The sequence below is a fragment of the Misgurnus anguillicaudatus genome, chromosome 24 (genome assembly GCF_027580225.2).
Source record: "Misgurnus anguillicaudatus chromosome 24, ASM2758022v2, whole genome shotgun sequence".
Lineage (NCBI taxonomy): Eukaryota > Metazoa > Chordata > Actinopteri > Cypriniformes > Cobitidae > Misgurnus > Misgurnus anguillicaudatus.
The window spans coordinates 13,489,254-13,512,427 of NC_073360.2; the positions used below are offsets into that span (position 1 = coordinate 13,489,254).

The window sequence follows — 23,174 nt, forward strand, 5'->3', positions numbered from 1 at the left end:
AGGCGATCGAGGGAAAAATATGGAAATATTTCACTCAAACGTACTGCGCCTTATGGAGTTATGCAACAAACGAAAGTTTAATCACACTTACCAACATATTTTCTTTAAACCAGAAAATACGCCTAACTCTTTCATTTGATGATATATATTTATCTGGTTATAGGTGTGAGAGGCTATCATACAGCTGATAAAAAGAATATGTACAATATAATGGAAAAATAGAAAATTATGAAAACCATTGTTAAAGGAACAGTTAGAAGATTTCAGTGGCCGGTCGTGACTGCTCTTCCAAGGGGTGCAAAATCAAAATATGTGTTTGGAGTGTTATGTGTGTTGCTCGTGTTTTCAAAATATGTGTTTGTTGCGTCATGTGAACCATGTCCATCACGTGTTTTGTCAAAATAAGTGCCTGCTGCACACGCGTCAAAACCGTTTATGATAAAAGAGTTGCTCACGTTCACAAAATACACGCAGATACTTCTGAGATTATGCAAAAATCTTTTATCATAAACCCTTTAGACGCGTCTGCAGCAGGCAGTTATTTTGACAAGACGCTGGATGCACATAGGTTCACTCCACACGCCGAACACATATTTTAAAATTAGGAACCACACGCATGAAGGGCTACATACATGTTGTGATGAACTTCGCATCGAGCACCCTCGAAAAAAGAAGTCACCAACCGCCACTGCAAGATTTACTATTTTTGTATAACAATGGCCAAAGTTATAGCAAATTATCAGCCCAGTCTTACAAAATTTCGTTATATAGTCACGTAATTTTTGTATTCTTTTTTTATGATATTATCACGAATATCCACGTTTTTCCGTGATCGTATAACAAATTCCTGTTTTCGTGTGATTATCACGTTTTGGTTACTCAACTGTTTTGTCCTACTTTCTACGATTGTCGCTTGTGTTTAGGGTTAGATTTACATAAAATTACATCTTTACCAAAACCCAACTCTAACCCTAATGCCAGGCGACCTATAAAAAAATAAATCGGAAAAAATAGTATAAACCTATATATATATAGTGACATTCTAATGCAAGCACCAAATCTAACCCTAAACCGAAGCGACAATGGTTTAAAAATAGGAAAAAAAGCAGTTGAGTAACCAATATGTGATAATCACTCGAAAACAGGAATTCTTGATAATATCACGAAAAAATAATATAAAAATTACGTGACTATATCATGAAACCACGTGAGACTGGGTAGCAAATTATACAACGGGAAATGGGTATTCTTTTATTTATTTATTTTTTTGATAAAACGCACACCTAACCTGTCAAATGTCTTAAAATAACCACCAGAGAAATGTCTTAGGTAACCGTGGTATAAGCATAATAATTTACTTCGGTCCTTTTAATTATTTAAAAAATAATGCACAATACAAAAATGCCTCATTACCACCTTGGGTGTGCATTATTTTCGGAAAAAAAAAAAAAAATCCACACCCCGTTGTCTATTATTCCTTATGGATAGATTCATATGGACTACTTTTTTTTACCACTTCTACAGTACCAGCCAATACTTTTTAAAAATGTCTTTTAGTTTATTTTTATTACAGTATCATTACAGTCTAAATGATGATTATGTATCATCAAATGTGACCCTGGACAACAAGTCTTAAGTCGCTCTGGTATGTTTGTAGCAATAGCCAACAGTTGCATGGGTCAAAATTATCTACTTTTCTTTTTTGCCAAAAATCATTAGGATATTATGTAAAGATCTTGTTCCATGTTTATAAGCAGCATGTTCCTCTGCTACTGTATGTTGTATATTTAGTTTTTTTTATGTGTTTGCTTAATGTTTCTAACTAAGATTTTGGCATTAAACCAAGTCAAGTGGGTTATGTTTATTTATTTAATGTTTAGAAGACTTTTGGACACTATTGTGCAGAAAGCAAGCTTACAACATGAAAAGTAAAGTCTATTAAAATGTCAAATCAATGTTTGTTATAAGCTTATAACCACATGCTCCTCCCCTGTGCGTTTTGGCGGATCATTTTACAGCCAGTGTAGGCTCCTAAATGCTAAATTAAACACCGAAAGATCTTGCAAATCAATCAAATACGAAGCCGGTTCTGTAAGATGCAACATCATGCAGCAGATGAGATGCAGACAGAGATGAGAGAAAAAATAGTCTCGCTGTGGTCGCCCTAGCAGATGCAGTGAGACCAGACTGTTCTGCCAGCCCAGTTCTCACAGTTAAATGATGACTTCTTAAACAGATGGTCATGCCATGTGCCTGTTATTAGGACATGCTGGTACCAAATACAGCTTTACATATTTGTACAACATGCCACATGGAAGCATAGATGCTACAGTCGTATATTTGCAACGCTATCATGGCAATTCGTACATATTTTACGAGGTGGCTAATTCGTACGATCACATTCGTACATTTTTGTACAATTTGCCTTGAAGCCTGTGACGTTGAGGTTAGGGGTGGGATTTCATTATTGTTTTTTATGATAATCGTACGATTTTGCACGATTAACTTCTTCTCGTGAGGTCAGGCTGATATTTGATATATAGACCAGTTCAAATGATGTAAACAACACTGGTCCAGAAACACTTCCTGTTACAGTTTGTGACAGTTATTTTTTTATTTTACATATATTATTATCTTTAAGATGTTTGTTTAACTTCAGTTAATTCAGGTTTATATGTTCTGTTGGTTTATTTTATCCCAACGTTTATCTAGTGTTAAAAAACGGAAACAGGAAGTGCTTCTGGACCAGTGTTGTTTACATCTTTTGAACTGGTCCATACTGACATTATGTAGGCCTGCTGTTGTTAGCCACCAAACATCTATCCATTATCATATAACCATGAAGTAAAAAAAACTCTTAAAGTGTATGTGGTTGGTTTGGGAAAAGTGCATTATTGATTCGTGTATTTTGGCTAACTGAATAGGATTAAAATTGATCCAGTCTGGCTGAAGGATTGGAATAACTTGTCACATCCAAGTTAACCTCACATGGTTGAAATCTTATCTTGGATCATAGGATTAGGTCAATAAGTATGTTAAAATGATGATCATGTTAAAAAGGATTAAAGAAAATAAGACATCTGTTGCTTGCGGTGACATGAGGATCAAATTATTATGGTAATGAAATATTTACAGCACCTGACATGCATTCTGGCTACAGGAGCTAAAGAACCTGCACTACAGCATCTTCAGGCCCACCATGGCCCCCTACCTGTGGCCAAGAATAATACATAATGAGTTTTGCAACTTGACATTCAAAACTCCTCCTTCGACGTTTGACATTAATCGATACCTGGCACCTATTTGGGATATATCATAATAAGATGGATACAAAACCATGAAATTCTTTCTGCTTCAGAGCAAGGATGTAATTTTTTTCTTTTTAAACCAGAATGTGTCAATGTATAATTTGAAAGCTACAAAATCTGTGTTAGAATACAACTGAACGACGTGCAATAGTTCAAACACATCTCGTGTCAGATATGTGCAAGATGGTGATGCGCACGAGACATCCACTTTTGGTCATTTTGCATTTAAATGCAATGTAAAGTTGCATAAAAATATGGATATATGCCTATGTATGTGTGTGTGTTGATGAGGCTTGTAAAACTGAATTTTTATTTTGTCCACGGACAGGACATCGTTATCGCAAAGAACACCGCGCATTTTCCCCATACATATTTCATACATAATTCAAAATCTTTACTTTAGACCTCCCGGAACAGTACACGAAGTCTTTGCCCCTTTGCAAGATGAATACGAACGCGATGATACTGATGTGTATCTGCTTTTACAAATAAAGATCTCCGTGAGAAAGTGAGCTATCAAATTCATGATGGCTTTAGGAGAATCGTCGCTCTGGTGCATTGCTGACCATTACTCAGCACCAAGAGAAACCCTATCATTGCATCTCTTAACAAATTACAACAGTATACAATAACAATCACCACTTCTCTTTAAAATAATCAACCTAAAACCAAACCATCCACGTGCATGCTCTGATGTAAAGAAAATGAGAAATAGTTGCAGCCAAATCTGCTTTTCCAATTAATTCAAGCATGCCTTTCTCCTGGAGAGTCCTTAATAAGAAAAGGTTACCTTTATTTCCTTTACGATCCCTTTTTTCCTCGGGTGTGAAGTGACAGCTGGTGCCGGTTTGACGGGGATAGGGTGGGATCCCTCTAATTAAAGCAATATAATGGCCGAGGTAAAGAGCAGCTCAAAGCGCAATGGGTTCAAACTCCGGTAGCGGACTGTCGCGATAGCAGACTCGAATCAGTACGGTCCGCAATGTCTTTTCCTCACAGGTGCGCTTAAAAACAAGATATTTTCATTTCTTCTCCCAAAGCGATTCGGGTACCTATGCCTTTACTTTTGCTCGCCCGCGCTTTGCAGAAATAGTTTCCATTCTTGTGCTCGACCCTTCCCAGGTGCGATGAATCAGATACCGAGTTTCCTTGGCTTTTCAGTTTCGCCTAATAATAAAGAATACATATCCATGAGGTACTGAGGGTGCAAATACAATCCGTAAAAGGTGTAGATCCCGGAAAAGCGACCCTTTCGCAATATCATCCTGATAGATTGGTGAGTTAGGAGACAGATACGCACGAAGCGTCTGCTCGTCTTGGACCGTGGTGAAGAGTGGGCGTTATAGAGGGAGATCTTCACCGTTCACTCCCAATCCGCATGAAACGCTCTTGCTCTACATACATACATGAAATCAGGGTTTCGTTCAATATACATTTCACTTGGTTGTGAAACTTGTGACTTTGAGGTTGTTGTGAGAATAAAAGACACATCAGTGCTATCATATAAATGTTTGTATATGTGGTGAGTAAAGTAGGTGTTTGGATAAACTACAGGAGTGTAAGTGTGCAGCCTATGGGTTCAAAGTAAAAGCATAAGACCTGCCCATCATAAAGACGGTAAATTAAACGAATATCTACCACGTGCATCTGCTCTCCATTCACCTTGTGTGTGCCCGTTTTATAATTAAACCAAATTATACAGCAATATTACAACACGAGCAAAGGGGAAAGTCGTGCAAGCGCGCGCTTTGATTGGTTTCTTTGCGCAATTGTCATTTCAGCACCAAGGACAGCGCACAAGACCTCCAGTCAGCTTCTATTATAGAGGATTCCTGTTTCCTAAGAAACTGTTTGCAAGATTTCTCTCTCAAAAACAAAGCTTTTTTCTTCACAGTTTATTCAAAGTCATCTGTATCTTGTTTTGAATATAATTTAACTCGTCAACCTTGCTTTGTATAATGATGACAAATTGGCTACAGGTAAACTTGTGAAGGGCACAATGGGGTGTTGTAAAAATATGCTTGAACGAAAGTTATAGCTATAAGGGTATTACTTACTACTATATAATACACTGTAGTTTCTAATTTTGAATTTAGAATTTTTTTTCATCATCTGGAAAACCAAAACCTGTGAGAGTTATTTCCATTCTGTGTTGTACTGTAGTTTTGTTGTTACTACTCTCTTAAGTTTGACATTTTTGGCAGTAAAAATTTGGTGACAATTTCTACTATTGCTACTACTACTCTTACTACTACTGCAGCTGCTAATGCTACTGCTACTACTACTAAATCTACAACTGCTACTGCTACTACTACTACTACTACTACTACTACTACTGCTACTACTACTAAATCTACAACTGCTACTACTACTACTCCCACTACTACTACTACTACTACTACTACTACTACAACTAATAATAATAATAATTATTATTATTATTTAAAGAAACAATGTGTAAGATTTTAATGTGCATTATTACACGGCTAATTGGAATACTTGATCCTGATTGGCCAGTCACGACATTTGGTTTGTTATTCCCAAATTAACCATTTTGACTGGTATGCCTACAGTTTAATATTATAATATATATTTTTTATTTATATTTATATATACACTCACCTAAAGATTATTAGGAACACCATACTAATACTGTGTTTGACCACCTTTCGCCTTCAGAACTGCCTTAATTCTACGTGGCATTGATTTAACAAGGTGCTGAAAGCATTCTTTAGAAATGTTGGCCCATATTGATAGGATAGCATCTTGCAGTTGATGGAGATTTGTGGGATGCACATTCAGTGCATGAAGATTACACCACATCCCAAAGATGCTCTATTGGGTTGAGATCTGGTGACTGTGGGGGCCATTTTAGTACAGTAAACTTATTATCATGTTCAAGAAACCAATTTGAAACCAGCTTTGTGACATGGTGCATTATCCTGCTGGAAGTAGCCAACCGAGGATGGGTAAATGGTGGTGATAAAGGGATGGACATGGTCAGAAAAAATACTAAGGTAGGCCGTGGCATTTAAACGATGCCCAATTGGCACTAAGGGGCCTAAAGTGTGCCAAGAAAGCATCCCCCACATCATTACACCACCAGCCTGCACAGTGGTAACAAGGCATGATGGATCCATGTTCTCATTCTGTTTATGCCAAATCTGGGTGTCTCAACACAAATCGAGCCTCGTCAGACCAGGCAACATTTTTCACATCTTCAACTGTCCAATTTTGGTGAGCTTGTGCAAATTGTAGCCTCTTTTTCTTATTTGTAGTGGAGATGAGTGGTACCCGTTGGGGTCTTCAGCTGTTGTAGACCATCCGCCTAAAGGTTGTCTGTGTTGTGGCTTCACAAATGCTTTGCTGCATACCTCGGTTGTAACGAGTGGTTATTTTAGTTAAAGTTGCTCTTCTATCAGCTTGAATCAGTCGGCTCATTCTCCTTTCTTTCTTATTCTGACATTCAGTTTGAAGTTCAGGAGATTGTCTTGACCAAGACCACACCCCTAAATGCATTGAAGCAACTGGTTGATTAGATAATTGCATCAATGAGAAATTGAACAGGTGTTCCTAATAATCCTTTGGGTGAGAGTACATAACAGAAATGACATTATATCTACAAATAATTAAACCAAATAGTGTGTTTGTGACATTTGAACGTCTTGTAAGTAAACAGGTTTTCCTCGCAGAAGGTCTGCATTCCTTAAAAATGAGCAAATAAACTATTTCAAATCAATATGTAATGTTCATTACCTTACTTATGAAGTAAATAGCATTCGGTGTGTGGATGTGTGAGTGAATGGGTGAATGTGATGCTAATTGTTAAGCGCTTTGGATGGCCATAGGTTTGTTAAAAGTGCTATATAAATGCAGTCCATTCACCATATTTATCTATCTAATAAGCAGAATAATGTACAGGCATCCGGTTCTTATCGTGAAATAAGCTCCTTTAGTGTTATACAAGACCCTCCGCTTCGTGACAGGTCCTGATCACAATGTTGGGGCTTATTTCTGCGATAACAACCTGCTGCCTATACATTATCCCTTAGGCCTACTTACAATATCCAAAAACCACCAGCACAGTGTTATACATCTTGTTCGTTGTGTACTTACATTATCCCAAACATAAACGTCACTTCTCATTGCGTTGCCTGTCAGTGAAGTCATGTCCACGTTCCTCTTTCACTGCTGTAAAAGTCATAGTTATGCTTGATTACATGCGACATTGTGCAGACCAATCGGCATAACATCAAAGTATTGGAAGTGCAATTACACGAAAGCTCTCACAATACTTTGATGTTATACACAGATCTGTCTGCATAGCGCCACATGAAGTCAAACACACCTCATGGCAAAACAATGTGTAATATTAAAAAATACAGAAACTTTGTTGTTTTTTCAGTCTTACCACATGTAATAGTACAACTTAATTTCATTACATCATCCATGAAAATATTTTTTTAATCCAATTGCATAGATTTCAATCAGCAGTATAGGTGAAGATTACATGTTCTTTTACTGTTTTATTACTTACAGTGGTGAAAATTACATGTAGTTTATATTGTATCTCCTTATTGTAACAATTTATCTTGAGCTCCATTTTGGCAAAGTATGGTTATTGGGGGTGCACCTAATATGACCTGCGGTAAATAACTGGGGACTTTGGGAATGTCACTTAACCTCAAGATATCCCAAAAGAATAAAGAAAAAGGGATGTAAAGTCACACAAAATGGAGAAAGAGAGACAGAATGCTTGCAGCAGCTCTCCTTAGAGACATTAAAAGCGATTGGCGGCTGATAAAAAAGGAGTAGGAAAGTCGATAGGAGTCTGAGTGAAAAGAAGGCTAAAGGGTAAGTCTGAAATGCACAGAGGCGCTTTAGAAACAAAGCAGGTGTCCATACGTCCGATCACTGAATCAAAAAGACAGCAAGACAGGTACACGTGAAACATTTACTGCACCTTATAAATAATAAACATAACTGACAGACAGACAAGAAAGTGCAAAGGAATGAAATCTTGATTAAACATAATAATAAATGTAACATGATGTGGGTTGTCACATGCTTTTTTGTGAGGTCAGTTTACTATACATTTGACTAATTTGGCAAATCAATTACTTCTAATTAATTATTGACAGCAAGTGTAGATAATCTAATAATGCTTATAGATTAATGTTTTGGTTATTTAAACAAAAATAAATAGGGTTGGTTAAATAAATAGATGATTACATACATATAATGGGATGTATATGTAAGCAACAAGGTTTACGTTGCTAAGGGTGCTGCTGCACAGTAACACACAGAATCATTTTTTGTTTATTGTATATAAAACACAGCCATTGACCAATCAGAATGAAGGACTGGAAATAATCGTTTTATAAACATACAGTGTACATGTCATTAAAGGCGGAGTCCACGATGTTTGAAAAACGCGTTGGAAAAGAAGACGGGTCGACTACCAAAACACACTTATAGCCGATCAAATCAAATCAAATGCCGGGTTGCGTATGTGTGGGGCGGGTCTATCAACAGAAGGTCCAGATTCTATTGGGGTAGGGGCGTGTTTGTTTAGGTGATTTCAAATATCAACATTGGCTTTCAAACATCATGGACTCCGCCTTTAACACGGCATTTTTTTTCAGTGACCTGGCTTTTAAAGAGCCAGTGAGATGCCAATTTTAAGCGTCCTATCACTGTTTATAAGTCCCGGACAACAGGTTTAAATGCATGCAAGGTCAAAAAACACTGTAATTTTCTCAAAATATAAATTTAAAATTACCCAATTTCTCAGGGATCCCCAAACGATTCGTGTGAAGCCGTTCAACGACTCAGTCTGCCTAAACCCCACATTTCAGTAGCCTACTCTTTTTTTTTACGAACAGATGAATTTGGCTTTTTATTAAACAATGAGATCAAGACGACACGAGCCTGTTAACACTGTCTCTTAATATATAAGATAAGACCAACAATAGTGGAACATGTATTGACCTCGTGCTAACATGATTTACTGAGAAGACATTACCAACATCAATACATATCATTCATCATAATTAATCCAAGCAATAAAAACGATGATAGAAACTAACATTTTACAATCATTTAAACACTTATGTAAGCTAACCGGGTCATAGCAAATCCGTAAGTCCAGCATGCGTTAGCCGCTTGCTAACGTGACTCTCTGACAGTATATTAAGAGTTTAAACAACAACATCATTCATAATTAATCCAAGCAATAAAAACGATGATAGAAACTAACGTTTTACACTCATTTAAGCATTTATGTAAGCTAACCGGGTCATAGCAAATCCGTAAGTCCAGCATGCGTTAGCCGCTTGCTAACATGACTCTCTGACAGTATATTAAGAGTTTAAACAACGGCATCATTCATCATTAATCCAAGCAATAAAAACGATGATAGAAACTAACGTTTTACAATCATTTAAGCATTTATGTAAGCTAGCCGGGTCACAGCAAATCCGTAAGTCCAGCATGCGTTAGCCGCTTGCTAACGTGACTCTCTGACAGTATATTAAGAGTTTAAACAACGACATCATTCATCATTAATCCAAACAATAAAAACGATGATAGAAACTAACGTTTTACAATCATTTTTAAGCATTTATGTAAGCTAGCCGGGTCATAGCAAAACTGTAAGTCCAGCATGCGTTAGCCGCTTGCTAACGTGACTCTCTGACAGTATATTAAGAGTTTAAACAACAACATCATTCATAATTAATCCAAGCAATTAAAAACGATGATAGAAACTAACGTTTTACACTCATTTAAGCATTTATGTAAGCTAACCGGGTCATAGCAAATCCGTAAGTCCAGCATGCGTTAGCCGCTTGCTAACATGACTCTCTGACAGTATATTAAGAGTTTAAACAACGGCATCATTCATCATTAATCCAAGCAATAAAAACGATGATAGAAACTAACGTTTTACAATCATTTAAGCATTTATGTAAGCTAGCCGGGTCATAGCAAATCCGTAAGTCCAGCATGCGTTAGCCGCTTGCTAACGTGACTCTCTGACAGTATATTAAGAGTTTAAACAACGACATCATTCATCATTAATCCAAGCAGTAAAAACGACGATAGACATATAGTGGGTACTGAACCATCTTTCATCGCCAAATGTTTAGTAAATCCCTCCATGAAAAAGTAATTTTAACCACTGATTCTTCACAGCCAAACGTTGAGTATATCCCTCCTTGAAAAGGTATTTTTAACCACATATTCTTCATATATCTTCATCCTTTGGTAGTGAAAACAACACAAACTGAAAACACAGTGTGATATGATGTTTACACACTAACTAGCTGTGGGCAGGTCATAATTTTCATTTCTCCCGGGCAAGGCTGTAGGCGGAGATTATTATGCAAAGTGTTGGTATTACGTGGATAAAGTCAGGCAGGAGATTCAATCCATATAACGACTCGTTTCAGTGATTCAGAGTCGACTCTCTACTTTAGAAGCCAATAACTTTATTAATCGTGCACTTTTTGGTTCAACTACTTTGCACATTGTTTACATTGATGGACAGCTACATGACACACTGCAATACAGGTAATTTTCGATTTTGGATCTGTGTGGCTCTTTAAAGCTTTAAAAGGTACTGTAGTTGTCTCCTAATGGCAGCCATAATCCACATATACTGTGAAAATATCCATGCAATCACTGTATTTTTTGGTTGTAAACATCAAGCCCCACTATTTCATGACATTATCAGTGTATTGTTCTGTTGTGTAATGAGTTTAACTTTGTTTATGCAAGTTTAGGAAAGTTTCAGTGTTGTGACGCAGTTCACAGTGTGGGGCAGCCTTTGCAAATCACTCCGACAAAAAATCGACACCGCAACTTTGCCTCAGGGAGTCATAAATATCAATCATTCGAAAACACAGGATCAGCGAGAGAGGACAGGTGCGTGTGAGGTGCTCTCTGCCGTATTAGTAATCTGTCTGAACAGTCTGAATCCTTAGAGGGAACATCTTGTCAGAACAGCTTTTGTTTTACATATAAGACTCACACTGCACCAGTCTTCAGATTTGCAGTCTGGAGCAAACAAGTTTGGTTTCTAGCCAAAATCCAAAAGCATTCATGTTTTTTCCTATACAGCATCAAGTTTATTATATTCGTTGTAGCTAATGAGAACCGCTGTAAAATCAAATCATTATGTTTGCATTAAAACTCCTTCACGAGTGCTTTCTCATCCAAACCTCTTGCAATAAACACCTTTCAAGTTTTTTAATGTTGCAATTTTTCTCTTTAATTTAGTCATTGATGGTTCGAGGGATGCTAAAGCTGTTGGTATAGAGCAACGTGTGCTAAATGCTGAAGCAGCCACAGTCCCCTACTAGCAAGGCCTGTTGTTGTCAGCATGAACTTAACTACCCTATTGGATGCTGTTCAGCTGATAGTTTCAGTGTACTGAAGGGCAGACTCAATCTGTGGTGCTGAATAACAAGACCTTCTTAAAATCCATCTGATCGTACAGGGATGAATATTTAGGCGGTACAATGCACAGTTGTTTGTGTACAATGTACAGTATGCCATGCATAGTAAAACACTATTACTACCCACCCAGAGTATATATTGGTAAACACATAACAGTCTTTGACAGACTTATTTTGGCAGACATGATACAATGGCAAGCAAGCAATGCATCTGACACATACATGCTCCCTAATATCCAAATTAAGCCGCATTTGCACTTCACACGACAAATTTAGATGCAACCTAGTGGCGAAGACTAGTTTGAACATAAACCCACGGCAACATGAAAGGCAAGCTCATAGCACCATAAAAGCCTTCTTCCTGTGAATGTTGACCATAGTGGAATGAAAAAATAAATGCAAATTAATTAAACAATAAACAGTTATGCATATATGACACATAAATAACTTTCACCTTGCACACTGTGTTTTGATTGGAATACACAGAAATACGACATCACTTCCAGTCGGTGGATCGCATGCAGTCCAAGTTCAATTTTTTAATGCTTCCAAAGCTTATATTTGAAATGAACAACTTTCAGTTTATCAGCCATCATTTGTCGTGTGCAATGGAAAGGCAATTTTTAATTTTTCCTCGCCAATGCAAATCCGCAAAGTTTGAGAAATGTTTCCAATGTTCCTGCCCCACCAATCTTTAAACTTGGAAATCATGCACATCGTTGACAAAATCACCCAGTCGTGCCATTTTGCTGCCATTTATGAAAAGGATTTTAAAAGCTATAAAGACATTCGGTTGTAGTACTTTGATGTCAGAGCTTACATGAAATGTCATTTTTCCAGACACTTTTCAAGGGACGGAAGTCTGTTTGAGGTACTAAAGACCAAAGACATAAAGACAGTAATCATTACTTCAGGGGATGCTTTGTCCTTTCTCAATTTCCTCAGCAATGCCCAGTTTGATGCTCTCAAAGCATCTTTATTTGTTTTAAAAGCCCATTGTTTCCATAAGGGTTTATCCATGTCCTCTCATACAATCCTCTTATGTAATCACAGATTCTTTCTAAAAATATATTTACTTGTTCTTGCAGCTCAATTCTCAGAACATTGTGTTCGAAACTGCAAAAATTAAAGAATTTGATTCCCATGCGTAAAATGTATAAGTTGAATGTACAGTAAGTCACCTAGGATAAAATTGTTGACTAAAGGGCAAAGTACTTTTTACATGTACGCAGTGCCGGCGCCAACCGAGCGCTGATGAGGGGGCGTCTGAAATTCCGAGGGGGGCGATCACATGTATGCACACAATTCTACCAGCTAGAAAATACATCTAGCTTTGGTACATTTCTTAAGTTTTAATGCGTTATATAGCTCGGTAATACAACCACAAAAACGTCTCGGTTACGTATGTAACCCTCGTTCCCTGAAGGAAGGGAACGGAGACGTCACGTCGTGACCGACGAATTGGGAACCGCTTCGCGGGTGACCTATCTACTTCGAGAACTATCAAAAACGCCAATGAACTTGGCATGCAGGTATTTGCATAATGCCGGCGCCGCCCCGCCAGGTGCGTATATAAGGCGCAGGTGCATAATACCAAATCAGCTATATTATTGCTGAGAAGCCGAGCAACAGTGCCCGGCCTGAACAGCAATGGAACAGCAAACTGTGGCGACGGGACGTGACGTCTCCGTTCCCTTCCTTCAGGGAACGAGGGTTACATACGTAACCGAGACGTTCCCTTTCAGTCGGTCACTACGACGTCACGTCGTGACCGACGAATTGGGAATCCCTACCAAAACGCCACTGCAGCTGAACCCTTCCAGTGCCTGCAAAAGCCCTCCGCCCTCCACATAGGGGGCGGAATCTAAGGCGAAATGCAGAAGGCCGGTCACTACCTGTTCCTTAACCCACGATAGTGAAGCAGCGAACTGGGAGAAGCGTCTAAACTGAGCGGAGCTAGAACACTGCGGAAGCCATCCCCTAAGAAGGTTAAATGGATGACATAAAAACATATGAAACAACCGACAGGTTGCTCAAATAAAGTCTCTAACAATACATGGTATGTTGAGAGGTGCAGAGCAGGCTCTGCTAAGGAAAAACGTGGAGGATTAGAACCCCACGGACTATACACACAAATGAACCCCACGTAGGGGACAAATGTGGACGCCTAGCCTACACAGGTTTACAGAGAATACATCAGTGATAGGTTGACAACGGATGCTCCGCAACACCAGCTATCAGGGCGGTGGAGGAGAGGCAAAAACAGTTTTTTAGACGTTTTTGCCCCGATGGCCTTCCATAATGGTGCAAATGTGCAGCACCAAAATAGAGGCTCCAAGCCGACACACGAGCCGACCCTCGGCATTCTTAACTAGTTAGTAGAAAGAACCCGAGTGGAAACCGGTTCGACACGAACACTATAGAATCTTGTGAACGTATTAGGTGTCGCCCAGCCTGCAGCTCTACAAATATCTGTTAGCGAGGAACCGCGAGCCAGTGCCCAAGATGATGCCACACTGCGTGTAGAGTGGGCACGTAAATTAAATGGACAAGGCACATTCTGCTTTTGATATGCAAGGGCTATAGTATCCACAATCCAATGGGACATCCTCTGCTTGGTGACAGCTTTTCCTTTCTGCTGACCACCGTAACAAACAAAGAGCTGGTCTGAGGTCCTGAAACTTTGCGTCCTGTCTATATACACACGTAGTGCACGAACAGGACATAACAAAGCCATGGCTGGTTCTGCCTCCTCCAAAGGCAGTGCTTGGAGATTCACCACTTGATCTCTAAAAGGAGTGGTGGGAACTTTGGGCACAAAGCCGGGCCGGGGTCTCAGTGTTACGCTGGATGCAGCCGGCCCGAACTGAAGGCACGATTCATCGACCGAAAATGCATGAATATCCCCTATCCTCTTAACAGAAGCCAAAGCAAGGAGAGTTAAAGTTTTCATCGTAAGAAACTTAACACTCACACTATGCAGAGGCTCGAATGGGGCTTCCTGGAGTGATTTCAGCACCAAGGACAGGTCCCAAGGAGGAATAGAGGGGGGACGCGAAGGATTCAGTCTTCGAGCGCCTCTGAGAAATCTAATGACCAGGTCGTGCTGACCCACTGTTCTACCGTTTACGGGTGAATGGTGAGCTGATATCGCAGCGATATCGACTTTAATAGTGGATGGTGACAGCCTATTCTCCAAACGACGCTGGAGATATAAAAGCACAACACTAATCGGGCATTCTCGGGGGTTTTCACTTCGGGAAGAACACCAGTCGACAAACAGGTTCCATTTAAGCGCGTAAGCCTGTCTCGTAGACGGCGCTCGCGCAGCAGCGATAGTGTTAGATACCTCTTGCGGTAAATCACTCATATCCTCCGCGCCCCGTCCAGAGACCACACATGGAGGTTCCACAGGTCGGGGCGCGGGTGCCATAATGTGCCCTCTTGTTGAGAAAGAAGGTCCTTCCTCAGGGGAATCTTCCACGGAGGGGCTGTCGCGAGGAGAGAGAGTTCTGGAAACCAACTCCTGGTTGTCCAATACGGTGCCACCAACAGCACGCTCTCCTCGTCCTCCCGGATTTTGCATAAGGTTTGCGCAATGAGGCTCACCGGAGGGAACGCGTATTTGCGCATGTTTCGCGGCCAGCTGTGTGCCAATGCATCCACGCCGAGCGAGTCGTCGGCTAGTGAATAGAACAGGCGACAATGGGTCGTCTCTGGGGAAGCAAACAGATCTATCTGCGCTTTGCCGAAACGTCTCCAAATTTGCTGAACCGCAATGGGGTGGAGTCGCCATTCGCCAGGACGCGCAGCCCGAGAGAGCGCATCCGCCTCTACATTGAGCGTGCCCGGGATGTAAATGGCACGAAGAGACCTCAAATTCTTCTGACTCCATGTGAGGAGGTGATGGGCGAGATGCGACAGGTGACGCGAGCGTAAACCGCCTTGACGATTGATGTACGCCACGGTCGCAGTGTTGTCTGTTCGAACTAATACATCTTTGCCCCGTAACTCGTTGCTGAAACGGACGAGCGCAAGATATACAGCCCACATTTCCCGGCAGTTTATGTGCCAATGCAGCTGGGGTGCCGTCCAGACCCCCGAAGCCGCAAGCCCATCGTACGTGGCCCCCCACCCCGTGTCTGACGCATCTGTGCATACTATCGCGTGCCTGGAGACCTGTCTCAGAGGCACACCGGCTCGGAGAAACGCACGGTCTGACCACGGAGTGAAAGTGTGACGACACGCAGGTGTAATGATAACACGGTGAATGCCGCGCAGCCACGCTCTCCTCGGGACTCGATCGTGAAGCCAATGCTGAAGCGGTCGCATATGAAGCAGTCCGAGCGGAGTTACAGCTGCGGCTGCTGCCATATGCCCCAAAAGCTTCTGAAATTGTTTCAGCGGGACCGCGCTCTTGCTCTTGAATGTATTCAGGCAAGTCAGAATCGACTGTACACGCGCTTCTGTTAGACGAGCTGTCAAATCGATCGAGTCCAGTTCCATACCGAGAAAAGAGATTCTCTGCACGGGGCAAAGCTTGCTCTTTTCCCAGTTGACCCGAAGACCCAAACGAGCGAGGTGTTTTAAAGTTAAATCTCTGTGATCGCACAGCGTCTGACGAGTTTGAGCTATTATTAGCCAATCGTCCAGATACGCGAGAATGCGCACACCTCTCTCTCTCAGGGGTTTTAAAGCCCCCTCCACTACTTTGGTGAATACACGGGGCGACAGAGAGAGCCCGAATGGGAGGACTTTGTACTGGTATGCTCGCCCCTCGAACGCAAAGCGGAGAAACGGCCTGTGTCGGGGAGAATCGATACGTGAAAGTACGCGTCCTTCAGGTCGATAGATGCGAACCAATCGTTTGGACGAATGCATGGAAATATGCGTTTGGGCGTCAGCATTTTGAACGGCATTCTGTGAAGTGCACGGTTCAGCGAACGCAGGTCCAAGATCGGTCGCAAGCCGCCGCTTTTCTTGGGTACAATAAAGTAAGGGCTGTAAAACCCCGACCTCATCTCGGCTGGAGGGACCGGCTGGATCGCGTCTTTCGCCAATAAGACAGCGATCTCCGCACGGAGGACGTGCGCATCGGCAGCTCTCACCGTAGTGAAACGACCGCCGGAGAATTTGGGGGGACGCCGGGCAAAGTGGATCGCATAGCCGAGACGAATCGTGCGTAAAAGCCAACGCGACGGGCTGGGAAGCTGTTCCCACGCCCCCAGATACCGTGCGAGAGGGACTAAAGGCACGATCGGTGTACCCGCGGCGGGCGCAACGGAGGTGATCGCCGGTGTGTGCGTAACGGCCGCACCGACAGCAGTGTTGTGTGTGATAACACTCACCTGAGTCCGTTGCTGGGTGGTTGAGTAAGGGAGGCTCTGCTGAAGACACCTCATACCACTCGATGCACCCTCTGGCGAAGGAGGAGGGAGACGATGGGTTATGAGCCCGTAGCTGTCTCCTACCAGCTGAGAGCGCGGTGGGGTTATGAGCCCGTGCATCGCTCTCGTTCTCCTCTGATGAGTCGGAGAACGAGGGGGGGTTATGAGCCCTCTCGTATCTCCGGCGCTCATCTGAAGACCTAGAGATGGAAGTGGAATTCGCTCTTTTTGTGGATTTGTGGGTGCCGACTGAAAAGTCGGCGGAACAGAAAAATGAAACAAAAGATTCCCCAACCGGCCCTCCTCCGGTGGGGGGAGTGGTGCCTTCACCATCTCCCGAAGAGCGATCCCCTCCATCTCTAGGTCGCCCGTCTCAGGGCCGCTTTGATCTTCTTTTACCACCCTTTGCAGCGGGCTGAGCGGGCGGGGCGGGCTGCTGACGGCCGGTTCCTCGCTTCTTAGAAGAGCCCCGGGGAGGAACGGAGGCGGCCGCCGCAGGACGCCCTCGGCGAGGAGCAGGCTGAGGCGCCGACGTGGATGGGGCAGGCGCAGGACGCTTCCGACGTGGCATGATCTGAGCGATGGCCTCAGTCTGCTTTTTGGCCGCGGAGAATTGCTGGGCAAACTCCTCGACCGTCTCGCCGAACAGGCCGGTCTGGGAAACAGGAGCATTCAGGAGCCGGGTTTTATCAGCGTCCTTCATGTCCGCCAGACACAGCCAGAGATGGCGTTCCTGGACTACCAGGGTAGACATCGCACGCCCGACGGCGCGTGCGGTGACCTTGGTCGCACGAAGCGCCAGATCTGTAGCCGCACGTAGTTCAGAGAACTCCGCCGAGTCGTGACCTCCCGCGTGCAGATCCCTCAGAGCCTTAGCCTGATGAACCTGCAGCAATGCCATGGCATGCAGGGCAGAGGCTGCCTCCCCACAAGCCTAGTAAGCAGCACCGGACAGCGCCGAAGACTGCTTACAGGCCCGTGAGGGGAGAGTAGGCTGGTCCCGCCAGGAGGAAGCGACACCGGCCGGACACAACTGCATCGCGACCGGGCGCTCCACTGACGGGATACCAGTGTACCCCTTGGCATCTCCACCCTCGAGAGAGGTGAGAGGTGAAGGCTGATACGGCCGGTTCCGGGCGGAAAACGGGGTTTTCCACGACCGCGTCAGCTCTTCATGCACCTTGGGGAAGAAAGGCACCGGGGGCGAGGACTGAGAAGCCCTGGCACCCCCGAAGAACCAATCATCGAGGCGGGACGGTTCAGGTGGGGGAGGTTTAGTCCACTCCAAGCCGACCGCCTCCGCCGCCCGAGCGAGCATGGTTGCCATCTCAGGGTCGAACGCAGAAGCCGCAACCTGGCCCGAAGGCGGGAGCGGATCCGGATCAACGTCCGAGGCTGACAACCCCCCCTCCGACGTTACGGTGGACATCGCGTCAGGTGGAGGCTCGACAGAGCGCGAGGACACCGTAGAACACGGGCCGCTCGTCTCCATCGGGACCTCCGCTGGCAACGGATCAGGGCGCTGGGAGCTACTGGACGAACCAGCAGACCGACCCAGCACCGTTATACGGAGATCATCCTTCGCCAATCTGGTAGCTGCGCCCTTAGCAGCACCAGACTGGGAAGGCGGGGGCCGTTGCCGGAGGAACGACACCCGTCTCCGCAAATCCGCTATAGTCATGCCCTCGCAGACGGGGCATGAACTATCACGCAACGCTGCCTCTGCGTGCTGGAGCCCCAGACACGAGAGACAACGCTTGTGGCCATCCTGGGGGGCGATGAACACACCGCATCCAGAAACGGAGCACGGACGGAAATCCATCTTTAAAAAGACGACCCCGACCGTGACACGAATGAGTGGCTGTCTTTAAAAAGACACAAAGCTCAAACGTGCTGCTCTTTTAGGGAAATCACTCTTTTGTGCGAGCTGGTGAAACACACAGGGAGAGGCAAACGCACTCACTCGAACTCAAGTCCTAAATTAAAGAGACAGAGAGAGAGAGAAAGGGTGGAAAAAACACTGCGAGCCTCAGCTGAGGTGTCGTTGCCCAACCAACTTCAGCAAGCTGAGATATTTTCTTCCCACACAGCACAGGATCTACGAAGATCAGTCAACAGCTTCTCGAGAGCAGATGTCTGCCGGCTTCGAAGCAATAAAGCTGATTTGGTATTATGCACCTGCGCCTTATATACGCACCTGGCGGGGCGGCGCCGGCATTATGCAAATACCTGCATGCCAAGTTTATTGGCGTTTTTGATAGTTCTCGAAGTAGATAGGTCACCCGCGAAGCGGTTCCCAATTCGTCGGTCACGACGTGACGTCGTAGTGACCGACTGAAAGGGAACTGCAGCTATAGCGAGCAACAAACAGAGCTCTGTACAATCTTACTACAATCTTACTGCTTATTTGTAAAATGCTTATAAAAAATCCAGATAATTTACTAACCCCCATGTCATTCAAAATTTTTGATGTCTTTCTTTATTCAGTCAAGAAGATATTGAGGTTTTTGAGGAAAACATTCCAGAATTTTTCTCATTTTAATAGACTTTATTGGACCCCAACAGTTTACAGTTTCAAGGCAATTTCAAACGACTCTAAACGATTCCAAACGATAAGGGTCTTATCTTTCAAAAGGATTGTCATTTATGGCAAGAAAAAGAAAACATATGCACTTTTAGCCTTATGAAACGACAAAACTTCCACAGGGGGCGTATTTGTTCCTCAGACGTTGCACAAACGTGACACCCGAATATATTATTATAAATCGTGAATGAAAAGTGAGAGTTAAATGAATGTTCGGTAGTGAACTAATTGTTTACAGTATTTATATCGTAATTCGGTCAGAAAAGTCAAGATTGTGAGGCGAACAAATCGTTTTGGATTAAAAGGCTTGGATATTCCATTTCCTTGGACTTTTGGGGATTTATAAACAATTTGTTTTGGACAATTTCACCAAAGGGGATAAAGGGAAGATTTTGAAGGTAAGTAAATATCTTAAATCGGTGTCGCCTGGTTCAAGTAACTAACAACTACATTACAGTTTTATAACTGCTTTAAATGCTTTGTGTGTGCGCTTAATGGAATCCTGACAAACGATGTGCCGCATGACCGTATATTTTGAAGATTTAATGCTTCAAAGTTACAATGATGTTTATTCATCCTCACGTGCAAGGGAGGGGGTGTGCCGTGTACGGCACAGTGATCCTTATCAGGTTAAACCAAAACTTCTCGTCTTGCGCCAGTCATGTGACGCGCCCGGCGTGACCTCACGTAATTTCGTAAGCATGTTGAAAGGTCACGCGTCACATATATGAAACGCACATTTGTGGGCCATTTTAAACAATAAACTGACACAAAGACATTAATTAGCGTCATTCCACATGCAACAACCTCAGAACGGTCCTCTTTCTCCACACTTGTAAACACTGGGACGTAGTTTCGCATATGCTGGCGCGTCACACGACTGGTTCAAGATGAGAAGTTGTGGTAAAAATTTCCGAATATTGCTATTTTAGGTTATTAATCACTCTATGAAGACAATACAATAGGCAAATGTGATTTTTATATAGCACATTTTATCTTTAAAATCTCCTTCAACATTTATGGTGATCTGAGGGGAGGGATAGTGCCGTGGCGCAGGTACTAATCCATATATCTCAAAAGCTTTACTGTTGAAATGCTTTGCACCCACAGCCCTATGTAGCCTGGCAAATGCCAGATGGTTTAGTGATCCCCGACTGATGCAACTGTGCTGCCCAAACATAAATGTTGACCTCTAAACACAATCCCTCTCAGATGAACAGAGAAAGACAAGAGGGTGGAGAAAAACTAGGCTACTGTAGAGTAAACAATTATGTTGCACAACTCAGGCAACCATGTAGTAATTGTCACCAACACCAACAATTACTGATTGTTTTAGTTTGGTTGACAAAAAATAAAAAAAAATGCACACATTGTGCTTATGAAAAGCTTTTGCCCTTCCCTGTAAACGGCACTACTAATAGAACATTTATGCAATGCATTGCTATCGTGTTGTGAGGCAAAGCAACACCAGATGTGCAGGCTGGGGTGCAACCAAACACAGGCTTTCAGCCGTGGTCTAACACATTTACAACCTTGGAATATTTTCTTATTTGACCCAGTGTGATATTTCTTCACAAGTTTCACCCTATCAGCTGTAATGTAGAGGCATTGAAAGCATATACATATCTATATTGCATAACCTATACCATACCATGGTTAAATCATATTGATATTGTATGTAATATGAGGTCATTTCCTAGACTCAGGAATTGAGATGATAATATGAAAAGCAAACCTCATTTTAGTGATCTGATTCAACGGTTTCAAATAAAATTATTGCATTTCTGCAGTGGGGGTGAGCAAAACCTTATATCACAGTATGAGTAATGTATGGGTAATTGAATAGAACTGTAATTGTATATTATGCTACATTTTTTTGCTGGGAAATTCAACCCAAAAATAGTTTATAAAGCATTGGTAAAGCATAGAGTAATTGGGTAGTAACGCCTGGAGTAGATTAAGTACTTAGCAAAAAATAACATTTTGTTATTTACACCTTTTTTCCAGTTATATATATTTCTTAACTGTTGCCCATCTCATATACTGGACACCTAAGTTTACTTCAATATTTTTGATGGAGATTTTACTCTATCATGACAAACTATATATCGTTGGAAAGGTCTAAGCCTCTAGAATACAAATTTCAACAGTATTTTATGAACTAAATTATGTAGGGAGAGTAATTGATTCATTTTTGAAGAGAGTGTGCCTCAAAACATTTATATCCTGCTAAATGTCACTTTCCCCCTAGCGAGACGCCTACGCTTACTTCAGTGTTTTGCATGTAAATTCTTATCTAATCATGACAAACTATATATCATTTGAAAGCTCTAAAAGTGTAGTTTTCATTACTCATCAGGATTTTGGGAATGACATAGTGAGAGCCATGTTGTTATTATATCTACAATAATACCCCATTTTAAATCTAAAAAATCTTAACAAACTATATATCATTGGAAGGCTCTGAGAATGTAGTTTTCATATTTCACAGTCATCTGATGATAGAAATAATGTAGTGACAGGTTATTTGTTACATGACACCCCCCCCCATAAGAATACATATTAATTATTATATATTCATAAAACTATATCCTATTATAAATCTTTAAAAAAAATTGACAAACTATATATCATTGGAAAGCTCATATTACTAAATGTTTTAGCAGTAATAATAATGCAGTGACAATAATTTATTAATTTGTGACAAGAGTATGCAGCAAATCGTTGACACCTAGTGGCTGTTGTTGGTAAAATCACTAAAAGGGTCACACAAACCTCATTTTTGTGAACTTTAAATTTGGGACTTTAAACTTTAAACTACTTGAGACTTATTTCTTAAAATTTTAAGTGAAACATTTTGATTTTTATTATTTTATGTATAAAATACATACTTTATTAAATTATTTTTTATTTATTACAATAAATGTAAACAGCTATAATATTTTTATTTCATTTTTTCAACTCCAGACACTTTAGTGAAAAACTTTAGAGTGTCTTCTTTAAAACAATACCAAGATGCTTCTAATATTCATTTGAAGATGCACATTAACTTTTCCTTTTGTTTATAACTGTTTAGCCTTTATAAATTGTTACATTTCAAGTATTCACAACACATAGTCTTTTTTCTAATTACTTAAATTGCACTTCATGTTTTCTTTTTTAATATTTAAAAAATATAGGTTAAACTGCCTTTCGGTTAGACACCACATTCGGACACGACTGTCGGAGTTCGCCCCCTACTGGCAGTCCTAATGAAATGTCAGTTTAATCATAAATCCATGTCAACATGAGAGAAAAGCTAATTCCAGCCTTAAATCTACATATCGTCGCTGTCCGATGAAAACCACGTATGTCCATTTTGCTGATTTTGAGATTTTTCGACAGAATGAATGTCCAGGTTCATTTCCGTATACAGTATGCTTCACATATCTAAATG

The 23,174-nt window shown here is 41.8% G+C and overlaps 1 protein-coding gene across 1 annotated transcript in view; it reads right to left on the reverse strand.

Moving 5' to 3' along the window:
* Window positions 1-4,689, reverse strand: part of LOC129437737 (leucine-rich repeat and fibronectin type III domain-containing protein 1-like protein) — a 150,745-nt gene extending 146,056 nt beyond the window's left edge. The window contains exon 1 of the mRNA XM_055196032.2: window positions 4,099-4,689. The gene's annotated coding sequence lies outside the window, so the exon portion shown is untranslated. The remainder of the gene's footprint in view (window positions 1-4,098) is intronic.
* Window positions 4,690-23,174: the final 18,485 nt, after the last annotated feature.